The 22,047-nt window shown below is 35.3% G+C and overlaps 1 protein-coding gene and 1 long non-coding RNA gene across 5 annotated transcripts in view; both read right to left on the reverse strand.

Moving 5' to 3' along the window:
• The window catches only part of KIAA1328 (KIAA1328 ortholog), a 326,771-nt gene that overhangs the window by 237,090 nt on the left and 67,634 nt on the right, over positions 1 to 22,047 (reverse strand). The gene's annotated exons all lie outside the window — the stretch shown is intronic.
• On the reverse strand, positions 1,082 to 21,630 carry LOC145716758 (uncharacterized). Its single transcript, XR_014139630.1, has 2 exons — positions 11,625 to 21,630; positions 1,082 to 11,390 (listed from the first exon to the last, which is right to left on the reverse strand). It is a non-coding gene; the product is annotated as an uncharacterized LOC145716758 (long non-coding RNA).

Consider the following 22,047-nt stretch of genomic DNA (forward strand, 5'->3'; position numbering starts at 1 on the left):
GCTCTTTAAAAACTAACTTGGACTAATTTTTAAATAAAAGCTCATATTTATTACAGAGCTTATCTCATTATATTGCAATGACATATAATTTTCCTTTTCCTAAGCTTCATCCTTATTACTTTCATTGATTTTTATAAAGAAATAATTTTCCACTGGAAGTGCTACCCAGAGCATTTAGGCAAGAAAAATAAAAGGCATCCAAATCAGAAAAGAAGTAAAACTATCTCTACTTGCAGATGACATGATATTACAGATATAAAAAGGCCTAAAGATTCCACTGAAATGCTGTTAGAATAAACTAATTCAGTAAAGTTAAGGAATAAAAAACACAATATATTAAAATCAGTCATGTTTCTAAACACCAACAAGAAATTATCAGAAAGAGAAGTAAAACAACCTCATTTACTATAGCATCAAAAATAATAAAATACTTAGAAAAAGATTTAGCCAAGAAGGTGAAAAATTTGTGCACTGAAAACTGTAAGACATTGATGAAAGAAATTGAAGAGAACACAAATAAATGTAAAGATATTGTTAAAATGTCCATACTACCCAAAGCGATCTACAGGTTCAGTGCAATCCCTATCAAAACTCCAAGGGCATTCTTCACAGAAATAAAAAAAAAATCCTAAAATTTGTATGGAACCACAAAAGAACCCAAATAGCCAAAATAATCTTGAAAATGAACAAAGCTGGAGGCATCATGTTCCCTAATTTCAAACTGTATTACAAAGCTATAGTAATCAGTATGATATTGGAATAAAAACAGATACATAGGTCTATGAAATAGAATAGAGAGCCCAGAAATAATCCCACACACATACAGTCAATTAACTTATGATAAAGGAGTCAAAGATCTACAATGGGGAAAGGGCAGTCTTTTCAACAAATGGTGCTGGGAAAACTGGACAGCCACATGCAAAAGAATGAAACCGGACCACCATTTATACCTTACACAAAAATCAACTCAAGATGGATTAAAGACTTAACATAAGACCTGAAACCATAAAACTCCTAGAAGAAAATATGGTTGGTGAGCGACTTGACAACTGGTCTTGGTGATGATGTTTTGGATTGAACATCAAAACCAACGGTAATAAATGCAAAAAATAAACAAGTGGGACTACGTCAAACTAAAAAGCTTCTGCACAGCAAAGGAAACCATCAATAAAATAAAAAGGTAACCTATGGAATGAAAGAAAATATTTGCAAACTACATACCCCATAAAGGGTTAATATCCAAAATATACAAGAAACTCACACAACTCAACAGCAAAAAAAACGCCACAAATAACCCAATTTTTAAAAATAGGCAAAGGACCATCTTTTTCCAAAAAAGGCATACTAATGGCCAACAGATATATGAAAAGGTGCTCAATATCATTAGTCATCATGGCAATATTTGTGGGCAGAAACAGGACTATCAGTGGCAGAGAGTGGTAATGATGGGACTCTAATCAAACCAAAATGATTGAAAAAGAAATTTAAAAATCTTGCAAAAACTGGTAAAAAGGAAAAGACCAAATTTATCCTTTCACCCCATCTCCACTCTAGAAAATAAACAAAATTGGCCAAACTAAAGAAATCCCCCTTTTTCTTTCTTATTCTTGTACCCTCAATTTTTGACTTGAGTTCCTGATGCTCTACTATTGAAGTTTAGAAGCTTGTCCTTCCGCAGGTAAAAAGATCTATGGAAAAAAAAGCATTAAAAACACCTAGTACAGACATAAAATATATATACCAGGTGCTGAAAATTCAAGTGTGAATATACATTCATCTTTTTTTTTTTTTTTTTTTAGAGAGGGGGATAGGGGAGGGGTGGAGGGAGAGGGAGAAAGAGAATCTCAAGCAGCCTCCACGCCCAGCACTGAGTCCAACTTGGGACTCAATCTCATGACTGAGATGGTAACCTGAGCCGAAATCAAGAGTCAGACGCTTAACTGAGCCACCCAGGTGCCCCACATTCATCATTTTTATACACTGATTAAAAAGTGGAATTTGAAACCAGTCCCAATCTCATAGCAAGGTTTCATCTTCTGATTCTGCAAGCAAAAAGCACATAATATGGAGAACCTCAGTTGTGTTTCTTTGTTTCTTACCTCAGAGCAAATGCCTCAGAATGTGCTATGGAGTGACTTGCCCTCATCTACTGCTGAATTTCATTTCTCTTTTAGGGCTTTAGGTAATTATAGTAAATGTCAGTTATAGAAATACTTGAATAAAATATCAAACTTCTAATGCAAATCAAAGGATTGATCACTGCAAATGTTCAGGATCACTGAGGTGGTCTGTGTCATAAAAACAATAAGAGCATCATCACAAGCTTACTTTCAATAAAAACTTACTTCTTTTGTTCATATTATATATTTTTTCCTCTATGCTCCCTTGAAGATGTAAAATAAACTGATAGAGGAGGTTGGGCCACAGATAGAAAGTAGGAAAAAGGCCATTACATTTAAGTGCATATGGTTTAAATCTTTTAGAACGGATTTTGTTAAATTATACATCATATTTTCTGTGTAATGTAATATGCAAGGTGGAATTCTACGGAGCAAAAAACATTCTTATGGAGAATATATAAAAAGTATAACTAAAATGTTAAATGTTAAAACAAAAGTAACATTTAAGAAAATAAAATAGCTAAGCTATGTTGGTAATCTTTAAAAATTTACATCGCAGCATGTAGGGAACTACAGCAAAGAACAGTAAAAACATCACAAAAGAGCAAATTACTGACCACTCTGTTTCTGGTTTAAAATAAAAGCTGGAAAACAAATTAATGTATTTCACAATTCTAAAAGTCAGAGAAAAACAAATCTTCAAATATGTGATAGGGCAAAGTGACCTCAAGAGTGAGGCCACTAGAACCAGAAATCCTCCCACTACTTGGAAAGAAAGAGGTCAGGATGCCTTGAACTGTCTTTGTGAATCCAAGTCCTACCCAAAGACTTCTTTATTGTTTGGAGATTTTGTCCATTTGTTTTTTCTTCTTTTGCTTTTTCACTGGATTGATGTTGGGTTTGTTAAACCAACAAATTGATTCCAAATGATGCTGGAAGAGAAGTTTATGTCACCAGTCTCAGCGATTGCTCTAATTTGGGGATATATGTGACCGGTGGAGAATTACGAAATGGCATAAACCTAAAAATGTTATTATGCCACAAAAACTGGTTAACTGTGGCAAAGTGTAGGGCCCTATGCCTGGACATTGCTTTTTTACTTTAACACTCACAATTATTGTGAGTTGCTATAGAATTATGTGGAACTGTTACAGCATTTAAGCTATACCATAATATTCAGATTCATTCTGAGTGACATATTCTTTATTCATCCTGTATTTAAAATAGAAAAAGAATTAAGGCAAAAATGAGTCACCATTGCTTTGATCTGATTTAATCCAAAAGTAGAATACTAATTATAAAGATTTTATAACTAAGTGCAGAGCATGGCAGGAGGCCCATTTTTCTAACACTACAGAATCAAAGCATCTTGATGCACAACTAACTTCATTACACAGCACACTTTATACCATCTCTCCATGGTATGCAAAATGCCTATTAAAGAATATACTTCTATCCACTCATTTCAGCATTGCTACTATTACTTTTTAAATTATTTTTATAACTACTAGTTAACATTATTTTTAAAACTACTACTACTTTAAATTATTATTTATTTATTTATTTATTTTTGAGAGAGAGAGAGAGAGCACAAGTGGGGGGTGGGGCAGAGGGAGAAGCAGACTCCCCACTGAGCAGGGAGCCAGATGTAGGACTCAATCCCAGGACCCAGGGATCATGACCTGAACCGAAGGCAGACACTTAACCGATGGAGCCACCCAGGCACCCTAAATTACTTTTAAATTAATACTGTTAGATTTAAAATTAGAAAAGGCAGTTCTATGGGTGAATTATTTTTGTCTTAGAACTATTTAACTTATGTGTAAAAGATATATCATGATTAGAAGGGAGGTCCACTCTGCTTAGAATGTAGAAAGTCTCTAGATGATGTTGCTTCCACATTGACAATGAGAAAGAGCCAGACAATCTGTAGGATGTAACTGTTTTGGGCCCATCAGAGTTTAGGTCACAAGACAATCAGGTAAACTGAATTCCAAAAGGTGACAAGCCTCTCTAAGGAGACACAGGACACATACCCCCAAAGGAAGCAGTGGTCATCATAAAAGTCAGAGAAGAAGAAAAACACCTGAAAATTTTAACAAATTATTAAAAGCTGTGTGTGGACTAGTGTGACAGTTTACACATTCCTGGGAGCATTAGACATAAGAAGGGTATGCACTCACTCACTAGTTCTTTCACAGGGGCTTATAAGAAATAATAACAGAGCAAGAGACCTAAGAGAATCCCGTAAGTGGTACAAAGCTGCCAATTCTTGGACCCTTCTGTCATGGAAAGCAAAAGCTAGAAGCTTCTATGAGAAAGAAGGTCAGGAAACATTCCCGGGGAGTAGGAACACTAGGAAAAACCTGCAAGTACTCCAGAACCCACCCTTGCTAAGTAGATGGTAGCAGAAGCCCACCACTAGAGACAATTAGAGTCTGGTATAGCGAAGATAACTACAGTAACAATAAAGCCCACATCCAATTCAACTACTGGCTAGAATGACTCTGAAGTGCACACTAACTGCCTACCTGACAGAGAGATGTCCATTTCTGAGTATAAATACTATTTACCTCAGTTTCTACTATTCTTTAACACAAAATGTCAGGTATTAAATAAGTAATAAAGAATTCCTTTCGATGGCCTTAGCAGCAGACTGGATACAGCACAGGAAACAACCAACTTGAAAAGAAGGGAGCAGAAATGATCCAAAATGAAACACAAAGAAGATAAAAAGAACAGAACATCCCAGATCTGTGGTACCATATTAAACATGTATAACCCGAATCCTAGACAGAGAGGAGAGAGAAGGGAGGTGGAAGGAATAACCAAAGAGAAAATGAATGGTCAAGAACTTTGCAAAACTAATGAAACATAACAAACCGCAGGCCAAATTAGTTCAAAGAACTCCAAGCAGGATACACACACACACACACACCCCTAGACATACCAAAGTTAAACTGCTGAAAACCAAAGCCAAAGAGAAAATCTTGAAGACAGCAGGAAAAAAAAAACAAAAACAGTGTTTACAGTACTGAAACAATAGCATCTCACAATAGCCGCCATTCAACATTTGTGACTTGATAATTACAAATAATAAAAACAGGTATGACTAACACCTACTGAGCACTTGTTACATGTCAGTCACTGTTCTAAGTGTCACAAAAACCCTATGAAGTACAATTAACATTTTATTTTATGGATGAAGAAGCTGAGATACAAAGAGATTAAGTATATTGCTTAGGTTCACACAGAATCTGTGGAGTCAGGGTTCAAATCCCTGTAGTGTAGCACCAGCGTCCATACTCTTAATCACCATACCCTGCATTTTGGTCAAGACCTTCCTTTCCACCCCATTAGGGTACCACAAACAATAATAAATAACACGCCACCGTCACCACCATACACACCCTGCCCCGTCTGTGCTCCTAAAAGAGAAAGCAACACTGATGTAAGGAGGGACAGAAACTTCCTCCATCACTACTGGGGTTGACAGTGAATGTTAGCATAGTTTTTTACAATTCTTTCTAAATTAGACAAACAATTGTAAGCATCAAGAAAATCTGGACTTTGTATTATGTGAATCTATTTTTGTGCTGAATTACACCTACTTGTTCTTACAAGGGCACTCCCATTGAGAACCACTTCTCTCCTTTCTTTCCTTTCAAGCACAGTGAACATAATCACATCACAGAAAAAGCTATTACTATTTCTAAATGGTCTCTGCTCACGGCAGGCAGTCTCCAGGCAACAGTTTTGTCAGTGTTATGATTAATTAATTTATTTCTAATGAGTTTTTTACTTTAGAATAACTTTAGATTTACAGAAAAGTTGCAAAGATACTACAGAGAGTTCCCATATCCCTCTCACCGGTTTTCCCTATTGTTAATACTTTACATCACCACGGTACGTTTATCACACCCAAGAATCCAACATCGCTGTATTGCTACTAACTAAACTCCAGACTTGATTCAGATCTCACCAGTTTTCCTTTACTGTCCTTCTTCTCTTCCACAATCTAGTTGGCAGCACATTTAGTTGACACGCCAGTCTCCTCTGGCCTGCGACAGTTTCTCAGTCTTTCCTTGTTTTTCATGACTTTGGTCATTTTGAGGAATACTGTCTGGTATTTTTGTAGAATGTTTCTGCATTTAAGCTTGCCTGGTGTTTTCCTCAGGGCTAGAGTGGGGTTATGAGTTTTTGAAGAAAATACCACAGAGGTGCCACTGGCATCTCATCATGGCTGGGGCCCGGGAGAGCCATGAGACACAGGGTAAGGTGGACCCTGATCACTTGGTGAAGGTGGTGTTTGCCAGGTGTAAGTCACTAAATTAGCCCACTCTCAGGATGAGGGGTTGAGAGTTAGACTCCATCTTCTGAAAGGATGAATATCTATGTTTATTATTTGAAATTCTTCTACGAGAAAGAGTTCTCTTCTCCCCGATTTGACTATATGTTGAAGCTATTGTTTCATATGAGGTGGGCATTAAAGGGTCACATAAAGTAAATGTTTTTTGCTGAGATTTCACTCTCTCAAAGCCAACACACAAGCCCCCCACCCACTTTCCAGCCAGACTCTACTGAAAAGAAAATTTAAAGCATGTAAGTTGAGTAAACAATTGTGCTCAATGCATCTGTGTAAAATTAACCTTAGGAAAGAAGCAAAGCTCATGCAAGGTATGCTGTGAATGGAGGAATGTGGAATAGGAATTGGTCTTCACATGTGCAACCAAAGTGTCTCTCTTTCTCTCACTCTCCCTCCCTTCCTTCTTCCCTCTCTGCTTCCCTCTGAGGTGGAGGTTGAGCAGGATGGAAGGAAGAAAATGAAATGAGTGAAATTGGTGTTCTCTTTTCCTATTAGTAACACAAAGATGTCTGGTACTGACATCTGCTATTAGAAATTACATCTCTAGAGGCCATGGAAGGCATGATAACCAGATATGTTAAAAGACTTTCCAATTATTCTTGGTTAGGCTATAAATAATTTCTCATTTCCCAGATAATCTGTCCCTCATCCAATCAGCTCCCACAAAACTGAACCCCTTGAGTAAGAGGCTCACCTCATTAATTAGTTTGAACACATCTAAGGAATAGTGATCTATTTGTGCAGTACAAAAAAGGCTCCAAACTTATCTAAGGTATTCCAGATCTGCCTAGGACGGTGTTCAACCAGTGGTTTGTAAAACAGAATATTCTATTTATTTTCCTCACTCAGCCCAGCCCTGCCCCTCCTCTTTCTTGGCTCATACCTCCACTGTTCATACAACTCCAATGGGTCCTCTAGAATCCCAATATTCTACACCAAGACACGTCTTTGTGTCTTCTGTCTTTACCTAAAATCCTCCCTCTGATTTGCTTACCTTAAATTTAGATTTCACCTAAAAGTAATCATAATTCTGTAAACTTGGAAGAAAAACTTTAAAATTAAAAAAATATTTTTCTCTTATTCTCTCACTTGATCTTTATAATAGGAAAAATACCATGGTGTGCTATCACTTTACAAATAAAGCAAGGGTAACTTACATGACTGAAGGCCCTATCAGTTCTGGGACTCCCAAGGACCCTTTACAAATTCACCAAAAATGAAGGTTGAATTCAGTTGGTAGTTCAGCAACCTAAAGGTTCCTAATGACTTCCTGTTCAACAAATCCAATATATACTTTTTGGTTCTCTTATATGACTTCTCTGGATCGGTAACTCTCTTGAAGTACTATCTTCCTTCAGCTCTTTTGATGCAACTCTTTATGAATACTATTCCTTTTTCTCTAGCTAGTCCTTCTCCCTTTCCTTCTATGGCCCTAGCTTTCCACACTTAATTAGTGTTAGGGTCTGTCTGCGGCTGTTCTTTCTCCAAGTTCCCTGTTTTTCCTAGGCAATCTCATCCAAACTCTAAGCTTCACAAGCCAATTACACTCTGGTGACTCCCAGAAGCACATATCTCGTCCTGAATTTTATTCTCAACTCCAGACAATTGAACTTATCTTTAAAGCTAATGTGGCCAAAATCAGTCATAACCTTTTTTCTCTTTTTAAAACTGTTTTCTCCCATATATGTCCTATACCATCTACTTATATGACCAATCCAGAAATGAGAGTCATCCAGTGCTGTTAGCTCCCACAACAAATCCTCAGACCTATTCTATCTCTAAAGAGCTGTGAATTGTTTAAGACTGTTGAATCACAGACCTGTACCTCTGAAACAAAGAACACATTATATGTTAAAAAAAAAAAAGAAGAAGAAGAAGATAGCAGGAAGGGAAAAATGAAGGGGGGGAAATCGGAGGGGGAGATGAACCATGAGAGACCATGGACTCTGAGAAACAAACTGAGGGTTCTAGAGGGGAGGGGGGTGGGGGAATGGGTTAGCCTGGTGATGGGTACTAAAGAGGGCACATACTGATTGAGGCACTGGGTGTTATACACAAACGGTGAATCATGGAACACTACATCAAAAACTAATGATGTAATGTATGGTGATTAACATAACATAATAACAAAGAAATTAAAAAAAAAGAGCTGTCAAGTCGGCCTCCTTTCTAGCCTCACTACCTCTGATTTAGTTCAGTCTTTAGCATCTTTCTCATCTGGACTACAAATCTACTATACAATAAGCTTCTGAATACTAATTTCACCCTTTCAATCTACCTTTTGTCTTGCTGCCACAAAGATTCTTTAAAAACACCAATCAGATCAATTCACCAGCCCCTATCTTCACCAATCAAAACCAAATACTCTTCACCCCTACCCAACTGATACCTCATGGGATTGAGTCTAACCCCTTTTGCCATTCAAAACACTCTAATTTGGACTAAGCTTACTCTTGTTGCCTCATTTCCTTCCACCTTGCCTTTGTAACTTCCGTCACGTCATTGCAACCTACACTGTCAGTAAATCAAATTCCTGAAGTTTCCTAAACACATTATGACAGTGTTGTCCAATAGAACTTTCTGTGATGATGTAAATGTTCTATGTCCACTCTATATACTACCAGTCATAGATGGGTAATTAGGAACTTAAAATGTGGCAAGTGTGTGACTAAGGTACTAAATTTTTTATTTTATTCAATTCTAGTTAATTTAAATTTAAATTGTCAGGTGTAGCTAGTGGCTACCATATTAACCAGTGCAGCTCTATGCTCTCTATATTTTGGGATATGTCCCCCTATCCAGAATGTTCCTTTTTTTTTTTAATCCCTTACTCACTGGCATGGTAACTTTCTATTCATCTTCCAAGTCTCAACTCTATCACTGTTTAAAGTCTTTGCCCCCATCAATTCCCACAAGAGCTTACACACACACACACACACACACACACACACACACACACGGTGCCCTTTATCATACTGTGGTCATTCTTTCAAGAAATATTTACTGAGTGCTTGTTATTAAATGTTGTGCAAGCCACTGATTCACAAAGAGTAAGTCACAATTTTGTAATAAGAAATTTATTACTTATTAGGACAACAGACAACCACAAAACTGTGTGAGAGGTCCTACCCTAGAAGTATCTATCTATACCGTTCTCTGAACAATGCCATGATTATGTATATCTTCATGCTTTTTCACATGCTTTACCTTTTGTCTGGCATTCCCTTGTTTGCCTTCTCTACCTAATTAATTCCTTTGTGGTTTAAGATTCAGAGCTAAAGTCACTTCCTCTGGAGAGTCTTCCTTGATCCCTAGTTAGTCTCTCCTCTGTGCTCTGAACTCTTACCCTGAGAGTACCTCTATCATAGACTTAGCATTCTGCATTACAATATCTGGTTTGTTTCCCCCATAGTGTGTATGACAGTGCCTAGTATATAACTGGCACTCAAAAATGTTTGCAAAATATGTGTCTACATAATAAACAAGAGATATATTATCAATTAATATTATTCTTCAACTTCTGCCAATAACATTCATACAACTGTGACTTTTCACCTAGGCCTTATAAGCAAATTCATATTCTGAAAGACCTACATGCAAGTTAAAATGAAAAAGCTTATTTAACTTATCCAAGAAACTACCTGAGCCTTGTCCTGAGTCCCTGCCTCTTCAGGGGACCAACACCTACGAGGAAAAAAAAGGGTTTAAGCATTTTGAAACCAAACAGAATAGATGTTACACATGGTTCACTTTTACTCAAAACACTATAATCACCCATCGCTATTTTAATCATGCACTACCTTTCCTCTTAAATCAAACTAAACAACCTAAGAATTTTGCAACAGCCATTTTATAATTTTGAAATTAAATAAATGACAAAAACAGAAAAAAAAACCCATATGGGTAATAAAAGTCTCCCCCCCAACACACACACAAAAAAAGTATTTGTTGCACTGAACTATTATTATTAAAGTTCTATACATGTGTGAAGGTAAAGAATCATAAATCAGCTTAAAATGATTTGAACTTCTACTTCCAACTTCCAGTCTTGCCTCAAATCTTAAGTGGAAAAGGTTAATCTTCCCATTTAAGTATAAGGGTAAATTTTTTGCAAATGCCCTAGAACAGATTGATGAAATTCTATTCTATTTCTAGTTGGCAGAGAAAGTTATAAGAAAGAGATACTAGATTTTGTTACTTTTTTCTCTATTGAAAAAAATCATATAGTTTTGTTTCAGTTAATATGGTGAAATTACACTGATTGATTTTTGAACTGTTAAACAAATCTTGCATTTTAGAAAAATTTTGGTCATGACGTATGATGGACTTTTATATTGTTGAATTTGATTTGCAAATATTATGTTGAGAATTCCTGCATCTATATTAACAAGGGATATTGGATTGCAATTTATTTTTTTTGTATAATCTTTGTTAGGTTTTCTATCAGGATAATGCAGGTAAGGAATTATCTGCTCCTTTTCAATTTTCAGAAACAGTTTGTGTAGGACTGTGTGCAAAAAAGAGGCCTGATTCACTTAAATCTCACACATTTCTAGAAGGGCCTGCTTTTGTGACTGGCCCTTGGCTGGCTCTTGAGAACTGAATTCTTAGAATGTTCTGATAAAAACTGTTTTGCTCATTTGAACCACACTTACCAATTTATCTATCTGTCTAGACAGTTTGTACAAACAAGGTGATTTATGGTGAATACCTGTTTTTGGTAACTATAGTTGGTCATGCAGGCAGTGTGACTGATCCCCGGTGAAAACCCTAGATTATTAGGCTCAAGAAAGTTTCCCTGTTAGACAATACATATATATATATATATTGCTGTAATTCACTGTTGGTAAAATTAAGTACATCCTGTGGGACACCACTGGGTGAGGACTCTTGGAAGTTTGTACCTGTTTGTTTTTTTTTTATTTATTTTTATTTATTTATTTTTTTAAGATTTTATGTATTTATTTGAGAGAGAGAGAATGAGAGACAGAGAGCAGGAGAGGGAGGAGGGTCAGAGGGAGAAGCAGACTCCCTGCTGAGCAGGGAGCCCGATGTGGGACTCGATCCCAGGACTCCAGGATCATGACCTGAGCCGAAGGCAGTCGCTTAACCAACTGAGCCACCCAGGCGCCCTGTACCTGTTTTTTCCCATACTTTGCCTAATGGACCTTTTCCTTTGTTGATTTTGTTGCATATATTTTTGCTGTTAAAAAAATGTAGCTATCAGTAAAATGATTTCTGAGTCCTGTGGATCCTTCTAGCAAATCACTAACCCTGGAGGTGGTCCTGGGGAGCCCCAACTCAGTGTGATACTGGGGACCATCAATGAAGACTAGTATTATTTTTACTTAAATGCTTGGCATCATTCACCAGTTAAGCTATCTGGGCTTGAAATTTTCTTTGTGGAAAGTTGTTTTTTTCCCCCTTAACTAACAGATTATGTTTTTTAGAGCAATTTTAGGTTTATAGAAAATTTGAGCAAAAAGCACAGAGAGCTCCTGTAGAGCACCGCCCCCCCAACAGTTTCCCCTACTATTAATACCATGGATTAGTTTGGTATATTTTTTTACAATTAATGAATGAATCTTGATACATTATTACTAAGGCTGATAGTTTACTTTAGGGTTCACTCTGTGTGTTGTTCAGTTCTATGGAATTTGACAAATGTATACTGTCATGTACCCACCATTACAATATCATACAGAATTGCTTCACTCCCCTAAAAATCCCCTGTGCTAGCCTATTCATCCTCCCCTCCTTCCCTCACTCCAAGTCTCTGGCAACCACTAATCTTTTTACTGTCTCTATAGTTTTATCTTTTCCAGAACTCATATACTTGGAATCATTCAGTATGTAGCCTTTTCAGAGTGGCTTTCTTACTTAGCAATATTTATTTAAAGTTCCTCAATGTCTTTCTGAAGCCTGATAGCTCATTTCTTTTATCACTGAATAATATTCCATTATTATTCCAATATTCCATTATTCCATTCCATTCCAATATTATTCCAATATTCCATTATTCATTTATGGGTATATGATAATTTGTTTATCCATGCACCTATTGAAGGCTATCTTCATTGCTTTCAAGTTAAGGAAACTGTGAATAAAGATATTATAAACATTTCTGTGCAGGTTTTTGTGTAGGTATGTTTTCAATTGATTTGGATAAACAACAAGGGGTAGGACTGTTGAATCATATTTTAGGACTGTATAGCTTTGTAAGAAACTGCTTAACTGTCTTCCAAAGTGGCTATACCATTTTGCATTCCTACCAGCAAAATGAGAGTTCCTGTTGCTCTACATTCTCATCAGCACAGGGGGTTTGGCAGTGTTTTTTATTTTAGTCATTCTATTAGGTGTGTAGTAGTATCTCATTGTTGTTTAAACCTGCAATTCACTAGTGACATATTATACCGAGTATCTTTTCATATGCTTATTTGCCATCAGTATTGTCTTCTTCAGTGAGGTGTCTGTCAGATCTTTTGTTTATTTTTTAAAAATTGGGTTGTTAGTTTTTTTACTATTGAGTTTTAAGAGTTCTTTATATATTCTGGATATAAGTCCCTTACCAGAGAATGTGTTTTGCAAAGATTTTCTCCCATTCTATGGCTCTCTCTTCATTCTCTTAACAGTGTTTTTCACAGACAAGTTTTCAATTTTAATAAGATCCTACTTATTAGCTTTTCTTTCATGGATTGTGCTTTTGGTGTTGTATCTCAAAACTCACTACCAAACCCAAGGTTACCTAGACTTTCTCCTATCTTCCAGAAGTTTTATAGTTTTGCATTTTATATTTAGGTCTATGATCCATTTGCAGTTAATTTTTATGAAAGGTATAAGGTCTGTGTCTAGATTCATTTCTTTGCATGGCCAGCACCATTTGTTGAAAAGACTATCCTTTCTCTATTAAATTATATTTGCTCCTTTCTCAAAGGTCAGTTCACTATATTTGTGTGGGTCTGTTTCTGGGCTTTCTAATCAAGTTTTATTGATCTATTTATCTTTTTGCCAATACCATACTGTCTTTATTACTGTAACTTTATAGTAAGCCTTGAAGTTGGGCAGCATCATTCCTCCTACCTTGTTCTTCTTCAATATTGTGTTGGCTATGCTGGTTCTTTTGCCTTTTCATATAAACCTTAGTTTAGAATTAGTTTACCAATAACCACAAAGTAACTTGCTGAGGTTCTGATGGGATTGCATTGAATCTATAGATCAAATTGAGAAGAGCTGACAAATTCAAAATATTAAGTCTTCATCCATAAACACAGACTATCTCTCCTTTTATTTAGATCTTCTTTGATTTCATTCTTCAGAGTTTTGCAGTTTTCCTCATATAGATCTTGTACGTATTTTGTTAGACTTATACCTAGGTCTGTATCTCCCGCCATCATCTCTCCCCCTTTCTCTCTCCCTCTCTTGCTGTGAATGTAAATGATACTGTCTTTAATTTCAAATCAATTACTCATTGGTAATATACAGAAAAGCAACCGACTTTTGTATATTAACTTTGTGTCTTGCAACCTTGACAGAATTACTTATTAGGTTCCAGGATTTTTTTGGTTATTCTTTAGGATTTTCTACAGAGACAGTCATGTTAGCTGTGAACAAAGACTGCTTTATTTCTTCTTTCCTGATATGTACCTTCAATTTCCTTTTTTTTTTGTCTTATTGCATTAATAGGACTTTTAGTAGGATGTTGTATAACAGCTTTTAGCTACAAATTCAATTGTGAAAATACATATAGGGCTATTAAAATATCTATTTCTTCCAGAGTGAGCTTTGGTAGTCTGTGTCTTTCAAGAAATCTATCCCTTTCATTTAAGTTGTCAAATTTATATGCATAAAGTTGTTTTTATTATTTTTTTAACATCTGTAGAATCTGTAGAAATGCGACCTCTCTCATTCCTGACTTGTAATTTGTCTTCTCTTTTTTAGCCTGATCATCAGTATGACTAAAGTTTTATCAATTTTATTATCTTTTCAAAGAACCATATTGGCTTTGTGAATTTTTCTCTGTTGTTTTTCTGTTTTCTGTTTCACTGATTTCCTCCCTGATCTTTATTACATTCTTTGTCCTGAACACCAGGTTTCATTGGTTTTTTTCTTTTTCTACTTTGTCAAGGTGAAAGCTGAGGTTATCAACTTGAAACTTTTCTTCTTCTCTATGTGATGTTCAGTCCTAAAAACTTCTAAGTACTGCTTTAGCTACATCCCAGTAATTTTCATATGTTGTTTTCATTTCCACTTGGATTTCTTCTCTGACACCTAGGTACTCAGAAGTGAAAAGTAAGATAAAAGGAAAAAAAGAACTCATTTATAAATGTCATTACTCTTTGACATGGAGAAAGCACTATTTCTCCTAGAAAAACAAGCCTAAGAATTATGTTCCAAGGCTCGGTATAGTTTCTTCTACTGTAATAAAGCCTCTACATCCAAATGTTATACAAATGCTTTAAACCAAGTATGATCAAAAGCACCTGTGTTAAATAACACCTAAAAAGTAAATGATTTGTAATAGGGGACAAATGGTTTGAGCAGGCAACACTGAAGGTAAGCCGTACAATCACCGTAGCTTACTGCTCAAAGAAGTTGCTAGGCTACAGCACAGTGAGAGGCAAGCCAAGCGGAACCTGGTAGGCTTGCTGAGTTATGCAGATACAGACTGACATATAGAGGGGCCATGGATCCTAGCCTTTTCAGCGCCAGTACCAAACAGGAAAGTGCTGCAGAGAGTGAATGTTCTGGAGATTTGCAGATGGATGCAGTCTTTGGCTGAGTACTAATCTATATACTCATAGGGTAAAACACCATGAAGTCAGTGAAAGGACCACTGGCACGTAGAAGGCAGAGCTTGCACATGGATGAAAATAGCATTCCTATCAGAGTAGAGACACTACATAATACACAGGTGTTTGATAGGGTCCTCAGAGAGGCCACACCTTAATAATGGGGCTAACTTACTAGAATAAAAGTTGATAATGGACACATTCTACTAAAGCTTAAAAGCAAGATTCAAAAGATGCAAACTGGTTCCAAATAACTCATGTCTGAACAGAGACGAAACTTTATTATAATCTACAAAAAGGTAAACAAATTAAGGTTCATAGAGTAGTGGGTAGATGCTATTCCACTTTTACAAGGTTCTTTTAACAAGAAGGAATACAATATTAACTCTAACTAGACTTCGGTAATTTAAAGTGTATATGGTAATCCTAGAGCAACCACTAAATAGTAAAGTGGTAGAGCTAAAATTCCAATAGAAGAATCAATATAATACACTGAATATTCAACTAACACAAAATAAGGCAGGAAATGAGTCTCAGAGATAAAAGACAAATATGACAGTAAACCAAGAGCACAATGGAAGACCTAAATTCAACCATATCAATAATTAAATAAATATAAAAGACCAAGCACTCATGATTAAAACACAGATATTGTCAGACTGCATTTTAAAAAATACCCAATTATATGCTATAAATAAGAGATGCACTGGAAGTAAAAGTAACAGGTTGTAAGTATAAAGAATAGAATGAGATATATCACACAAGCAGTAAGCATAAGAGTTGCTGTGACCATATTAATATAAAATACAACAGACTTTGGGAGAAGAAGTATTATCACAGATATAGAGGAAAACTTCATAACAGTAAAAGGGTAAATACATCATCTATATATAATAATAATAAAGGCATATATACTTAGTAACACTATTCCAAATGGTACCATCAAGCACCTTGATCCAATTAATATTTAAATTTAGAAAATATTACACCCAAATTGTAAAATACACATTTTTTTCAAGTGTACACAGAATGTTCATCAAGATATACCACATATTGGGCTGTAATACAACTCAATAAATTTCAAAGGGTAAAATTATACAGAGTATGTTTTCTAAGCATAAAGGAATTAAATTAGAAATCAATAGCAATATACTCTTAAATAGCTCATGTGTCAAAGAAGAAATTTTTAAAAATTCAAAAATATTTCAAACTGAATGACAATGCAAGTATAGTATTTAACAATTTGTGGAATGCAGCTAAATCAGAGCTTAGATGTATATTTACACCTTGAAATGCTTATATTAAAAATAAAGAAGGGCTTAAAAACAATGATCTCATTTTCTATCTTAACATGATAGAAAATGATTAGCAAATTAAGCCCAAAGTAAGTGGAAGGAAAGAATATAATATAAAAGCTGAAATGAAGAAAATGAAGAACACTAGTTGCCAATATAAAAATAAAAGAGAAAATATCATACCCATGTTACACAAATCAAAAGGAGAAAAAAGGGAATCCCACTTCCTGTTATGTGCAGTAGTTTGTTTTGAACCAACCCTCTCACAGGTAACAGTATAAAGCTCTAGACACAAAAACTCTAGATATAAAAAAACAACTATCTCAAAGCACCAGAGGTTAACCAGAAACAGGAAAACTGGGGAGGGAGTTGCCAATTGGAAGAAGGGAACACTGCGTGAGCTTCCTGTTCTTAATGGCTTTTTACCGAAGTACAGGTTCCAGTAGATACTGAGCAGAATGGCTACATTTTGGAGAAAGCCTTATCTGTTGTTAAATCAGAGAAGAGAATAAAGGATGCTAATAGCAGATGGAAACTGAGGAGAAATATTCCAGCAAGGATACAGGAAGTACACAAATCCTATGTATTAAACTCTGGGCTGACACTTGAATTACACATACACAGCCTCGAAGGAGCTCAGCTAGGACTAAATGAACTGAGCAAAGATTTCAGCTACTGCCCAATCTTGGAAAAGACAGTTTGTTATCTGAATCCAGGGAAAACAAAACAAAATTCAAAACTCTTTAGAGGAAAACAACAGAATACAAACTGTCCACAATGTGTCATTCATGATATGAAGAAGGTAATACCAAAAGTCAATCAATGACCGCAATGAAGACTGACCCTAAAATGACTCAGATGCTGGAGTTATCCAACACAGATTTAAAATATCTATTATAACTATGTTCATAATGGATAAACAGATTAAGAAAATCTATATGGAGAAAGAGAAATTATAAGAATTACAAAATGGATATTTTAGAATAAAATAAAATTAAAATATTCAGAAAACTAGGACTAGAAGGAAACTTAACTTGATAAGGAAATCTATGAAGAGCTTAAAGCTAACATCAATATACAATATGAAAGACTCAATGTTTTCCTCAAGATCAAGAAAAAGTCAAGGATGTCTGCTATGTTCAACACTGTACTGAAGGTCCTGCCAGGAAAATAAATAAGAAAAATTAAAGGTATACAGATGGTAAGGAATATTTGCAAATTACATGGTTATTTAAGTAGAAAAACACCAAGGAATCAACAAGAACAACAACAAATCTGTGAGAACTGCTAAATGAGCTGAGGAATGTTTCAGTGTACAAAATCAGTGGACAAATATTAATTATGTTGTTAAATGCTACCAGAAAATTGGAAATTTTAAACAACCTCCAAGTAAAATAATATCAAAGAACAAAGTACTTAGGAATATATTTAACAAAAAGTACGCAAAACCTCTACACTGAAAACTTTAAAACATTGGAGAGAAAAATTAAATAAAATAAGTAACTAAATGGAGAGATATACCATTTTCAGGGACTGGAAGACACAATATTATTAAGATGTCCATTTTCTGCAGATTAATTTATGGATTCAATAGCCTCCTAATCATAATCCCAGCAAGTTTTTTTTTTAATAGAAATTGACAACCTATTTCTGAAATTTATACAGAAATGCCAAGAACTAGAATAGCCAAAACAATCTGGACAAATTATGAACAATGATGGAGGATTTACCTGAATTAGACATTTACTATACAGCCACAGTAATCAAGATAGTGTTGTATTGACATAAGAACTGAGAAGTAAGTCATACAGAGCCTAGAAATAGATATTTATCATTAACAAAGATGACACAGCAACAATGGGTAAAGAAAAGTCTGTCAACAAATGGTGTTGAAACAAATGAATAGCTAGCTATATGGAAAAAACTACTTCAACCCCTACCTCACAGCATATATAATTTTAAATCAAGTTAAAAGAAAAAAAACTATAAACATAAAAGCCAAAGCTTTAAAACTTTTAAGGGAAAACATAGGAGAATATTTATGTGACCAAAGGTAGGCAAACATTTCTTTACACAGATCCTAGGTTCTTTATCAGTAGCAAGTATGCCTGATCCTATATATCTCACAAGGTCCACAAAATAAAAGGATACATTAAGTCTCCCAACTGAAACAAACCAAAGGATGCAGCCTGACTACATAATAGGACCAAGTAAAATTTAAAATCCATAACTCTTTGTTCACATATGGTTGCCTAATTCATAAAAATTTTTAAAGATCAATTTGATCCCTATTTTCAAGATATTACTAAAAATGTAAATTTTCAATATGGTCCATGAAAAATAAGAACTAGTAATAGAAATGTTGATGCCTGAAGTTGCCTAATATAATTGTTATAAACTATATTCATAGAACATATATATTTATATATTCAAACATTTCACATATAAAATCCAGAGCTCTCTGTTTAGAGTCATTTACTTTTTGTTTTTGTTCTTTGCTACAGTAAAGGGACTGAGTAATTCCATACTCATCTGAAAATTTATCTAAACTAACAACTTACCTAGGACGGGGACAAAACTTCATTCAGTACATTAATGTTATTTGTTATGCAAAACTCCATGTCCTTGAACTTTGGAACATGAAAACATCATGATTAACTCTGCATTTGAGATTTATCCATGTTGTTGTGTATATCAATGGTTTGATCTTTTTTACTGCAGAGTAGTTTTATATCAAATGAATTTAACAGTTTGTATGTTCATTCACTCACTGAAAGACACTTGGGTTGTTTCTGGTTTTTGGCGATGATGCATTGGGCTGCTATATTCATTTGTATTCAGGATTTTGTGTGATAAGTTTTCATGTCTCTCATTTCATTTCTCATAAATGCCTAGAGCTGAGACTACTGAGTCATACAATAAATTTATGCTTAACTTTATAAGAAACTGCCAAATTTTTTCTAACATGGTTATGCTATTTGCATAGCACCAGAAATATATGAGAATTCCAGTTCTTCTGTATCACTGACAACACTATTGTATTTTTAAAGATCTTACCCATCATACATGTGAAATGGTATCTCTTTGTGGTTTTAATTTGCATTTCCTAATGAGTAAAAATGTTGAGCATCTTTTCATGTGTTTACTTGCCATTTGTATGCTCTTTCGTGAAGCGTCTGTCCAGGTTCAGGACATACTACCTCCAAAATATGGCTGGCTGGCACCTTGACATACTGAATATTTCAAGCTGAAGGAATTTGAAATAAGGAATGTGCAGAAAGGACTTTCTGGACTTTCCCCTGAAGCAGGCTATAACATCCTTATATGAGAGGTGCCTTTCCTATACCCAGAGAAAAAGAATATCTTTACCTCCAAAGATGAAGGGACACAGCGGAATCTGAACAAACAGGCTTTGCTATAAATTTCCCACATTTTACTACACTTCGTTTACACTTGTCCTACAACACCGTTCCCTGACTTTCCACTCTTCATCAAACCTAGCATAAACACTCAGGTTTAACCATTTCTTCAGGTCTTCATTTCTTTTTTCTTTAAAGATTTTATTTATTTATTTGACAGAGAGAGAAAGCACAAGCAGGGAGAGCGGCAGGCAGAGGGAGAAGCAGACTCCCCACTGAGCAGGGAACCCGATGCTGGGCTTGATCCCAGGACGCTGGGATCATGACCTGAGCTGAAAGCAGATGCTTAACTGACTGAGCTACCCAGGTGCCCCAGTTCTTCATTTCTTACAAAGTTTCCTGCATTACTTAAAACTTACATTAAATAAATTTGCATGTCTTCTGTTGTTAATCTAGCCTTTGCTAAAGGGGTCCCAGTTGAGAATTCAAAAGGGTAGAAGAAGAAATTTTTCCTCTCCTACATGTCAGTTCTAATATTTTCCCTTTTTAAAATGAGGGTGTTTTCTTGTTTTGAGGCTTCTTTATATGCTCTGAGTTTACCTCCTTTGTTGGATATGTGATTTGCAAATGTTTATTTCCAATCTGTGGTATTTTTTTTTTCATTCTCTTTAACAGTGTCTTGCACAGATAAAACTTTTATTTTAATAAAGTCTAATTAATCATTATTTTTCTTTTATGGATCATGATTTTGGTGTCACATCAAAGAACTTTTTCCCTAACAAAGGTCACTATTACACCTTTGTCAAAAACCAGTAGTCAAACTTGTGTGGCTCCAGTTCTGGAGTCTCTATTTTGTTCCAAGAAGCTATAGATTTGTCCTTTTGCCAGTACTGCACTGGATTACTCTAGCTAAATTGAGTAGTGAGAGTCTTCCAACTTTTTATTTCTTATAAAAAACTGTTTTAAATATTCTAGCTTCCTTATCTTTCCATATAAATTTTAGAATTGCCTTGATTATATCTTCGAAGAATCTTGCTGGGACTTTGATAGATATCTACAATTCTAGGATAACTGATATCTTCACTTTGCTGAATCTTCCACTCCATGAACACGGTTGGTCTGTCCATTTATTTAGGTTTTCTCTAATTTCGTTTGTCAACACTTTGTAGCTTTTAGCCTTCAGAATCGTATGTATTTAATATCAAACTGTTTCATTTGTGGTGGAGATACTGTAAATGGCAATTTTTAAAATTTCAGTTTCCAGTTCTTCATTGTGAAAGATATTTGTACATTGATTTTTTTTTTCTTGGTACACTGATCTTCTATCCCATAACACTTTAAACTCATTTAAAAGTTCTAGGAGGGTTTTTTTTGTTTTTTTGTTTTTTTTAAGATTCCTTTGGATTTTTATGAAGATAAAGTATGAGAGCTTAAAGCTAATGTCTAATCTTCTCTTCCACCACCATGTCCAGTATTTTTTCTGTCTCATCAAAAAGTCTTCCCTCGTGGGCGCATGGGTGGCTCAGTTGGTTAAGCGACTGCCTTCGGCTCAGGTCATGATCCTGGAGTCCCGGGATCGAGTCCCGCATTGGGCTCCCTGCTCGGCAGGGAGTCTGCTTCTCCCTCTGACCCTCCTCCCTCTCATGCTGTCTCTCATTCTCTCTGTCTCAAATAAATAAATAAAATCTTTAAAAAAAAAAAAAAAAGTCTTCCCTCGTACAGCACATGTTTATGTGCTTTGGCACACACACATAAAACAGACTCAACTGAGCAACGTCTGTTTCTTACATCTCTTTCCTACATCTGTATTTTAAAGATGCTATGGTGGAAAAATGAAAAGCTTAAGCGACCACACTTAAGCCTGCTTCTCCCTCTCCTGCTGCCCCTGCTTGTGTTCCATCTCTCGCTGTTTCTCTCTCTGTGGCAAATAAAAAACAAAACAAAACCCTATAACTCAAATACGTTACAATGACAACATATAAATTGGAGTGCAGTTAATAGAATTAATGTGTTCTATGAGTGAAGAATAAAGATACTAACTTAGACTTTTGGTAAGTTAAATATGTATATGAAAATTTACTGAGTAGCCAGTAAAAAAAAAAAATGTATACATATATA

Source organism: Leptonychotes weddellii, chromosome 13 (genome assembly GCF_054177405.1).
Source record: "Leptonychotes weddellii isolate Sample4059 chromosome 13, ASM5417740v2, whole genome shotgun sequence".
Classification (NCBI taxonomy): domain Eukaryota; kingdom Metazoa; phylum Chordata; class Mammalia; order Carnivora; family Phocidae; genus Leptonychotes; species Leptonychotes weddellii.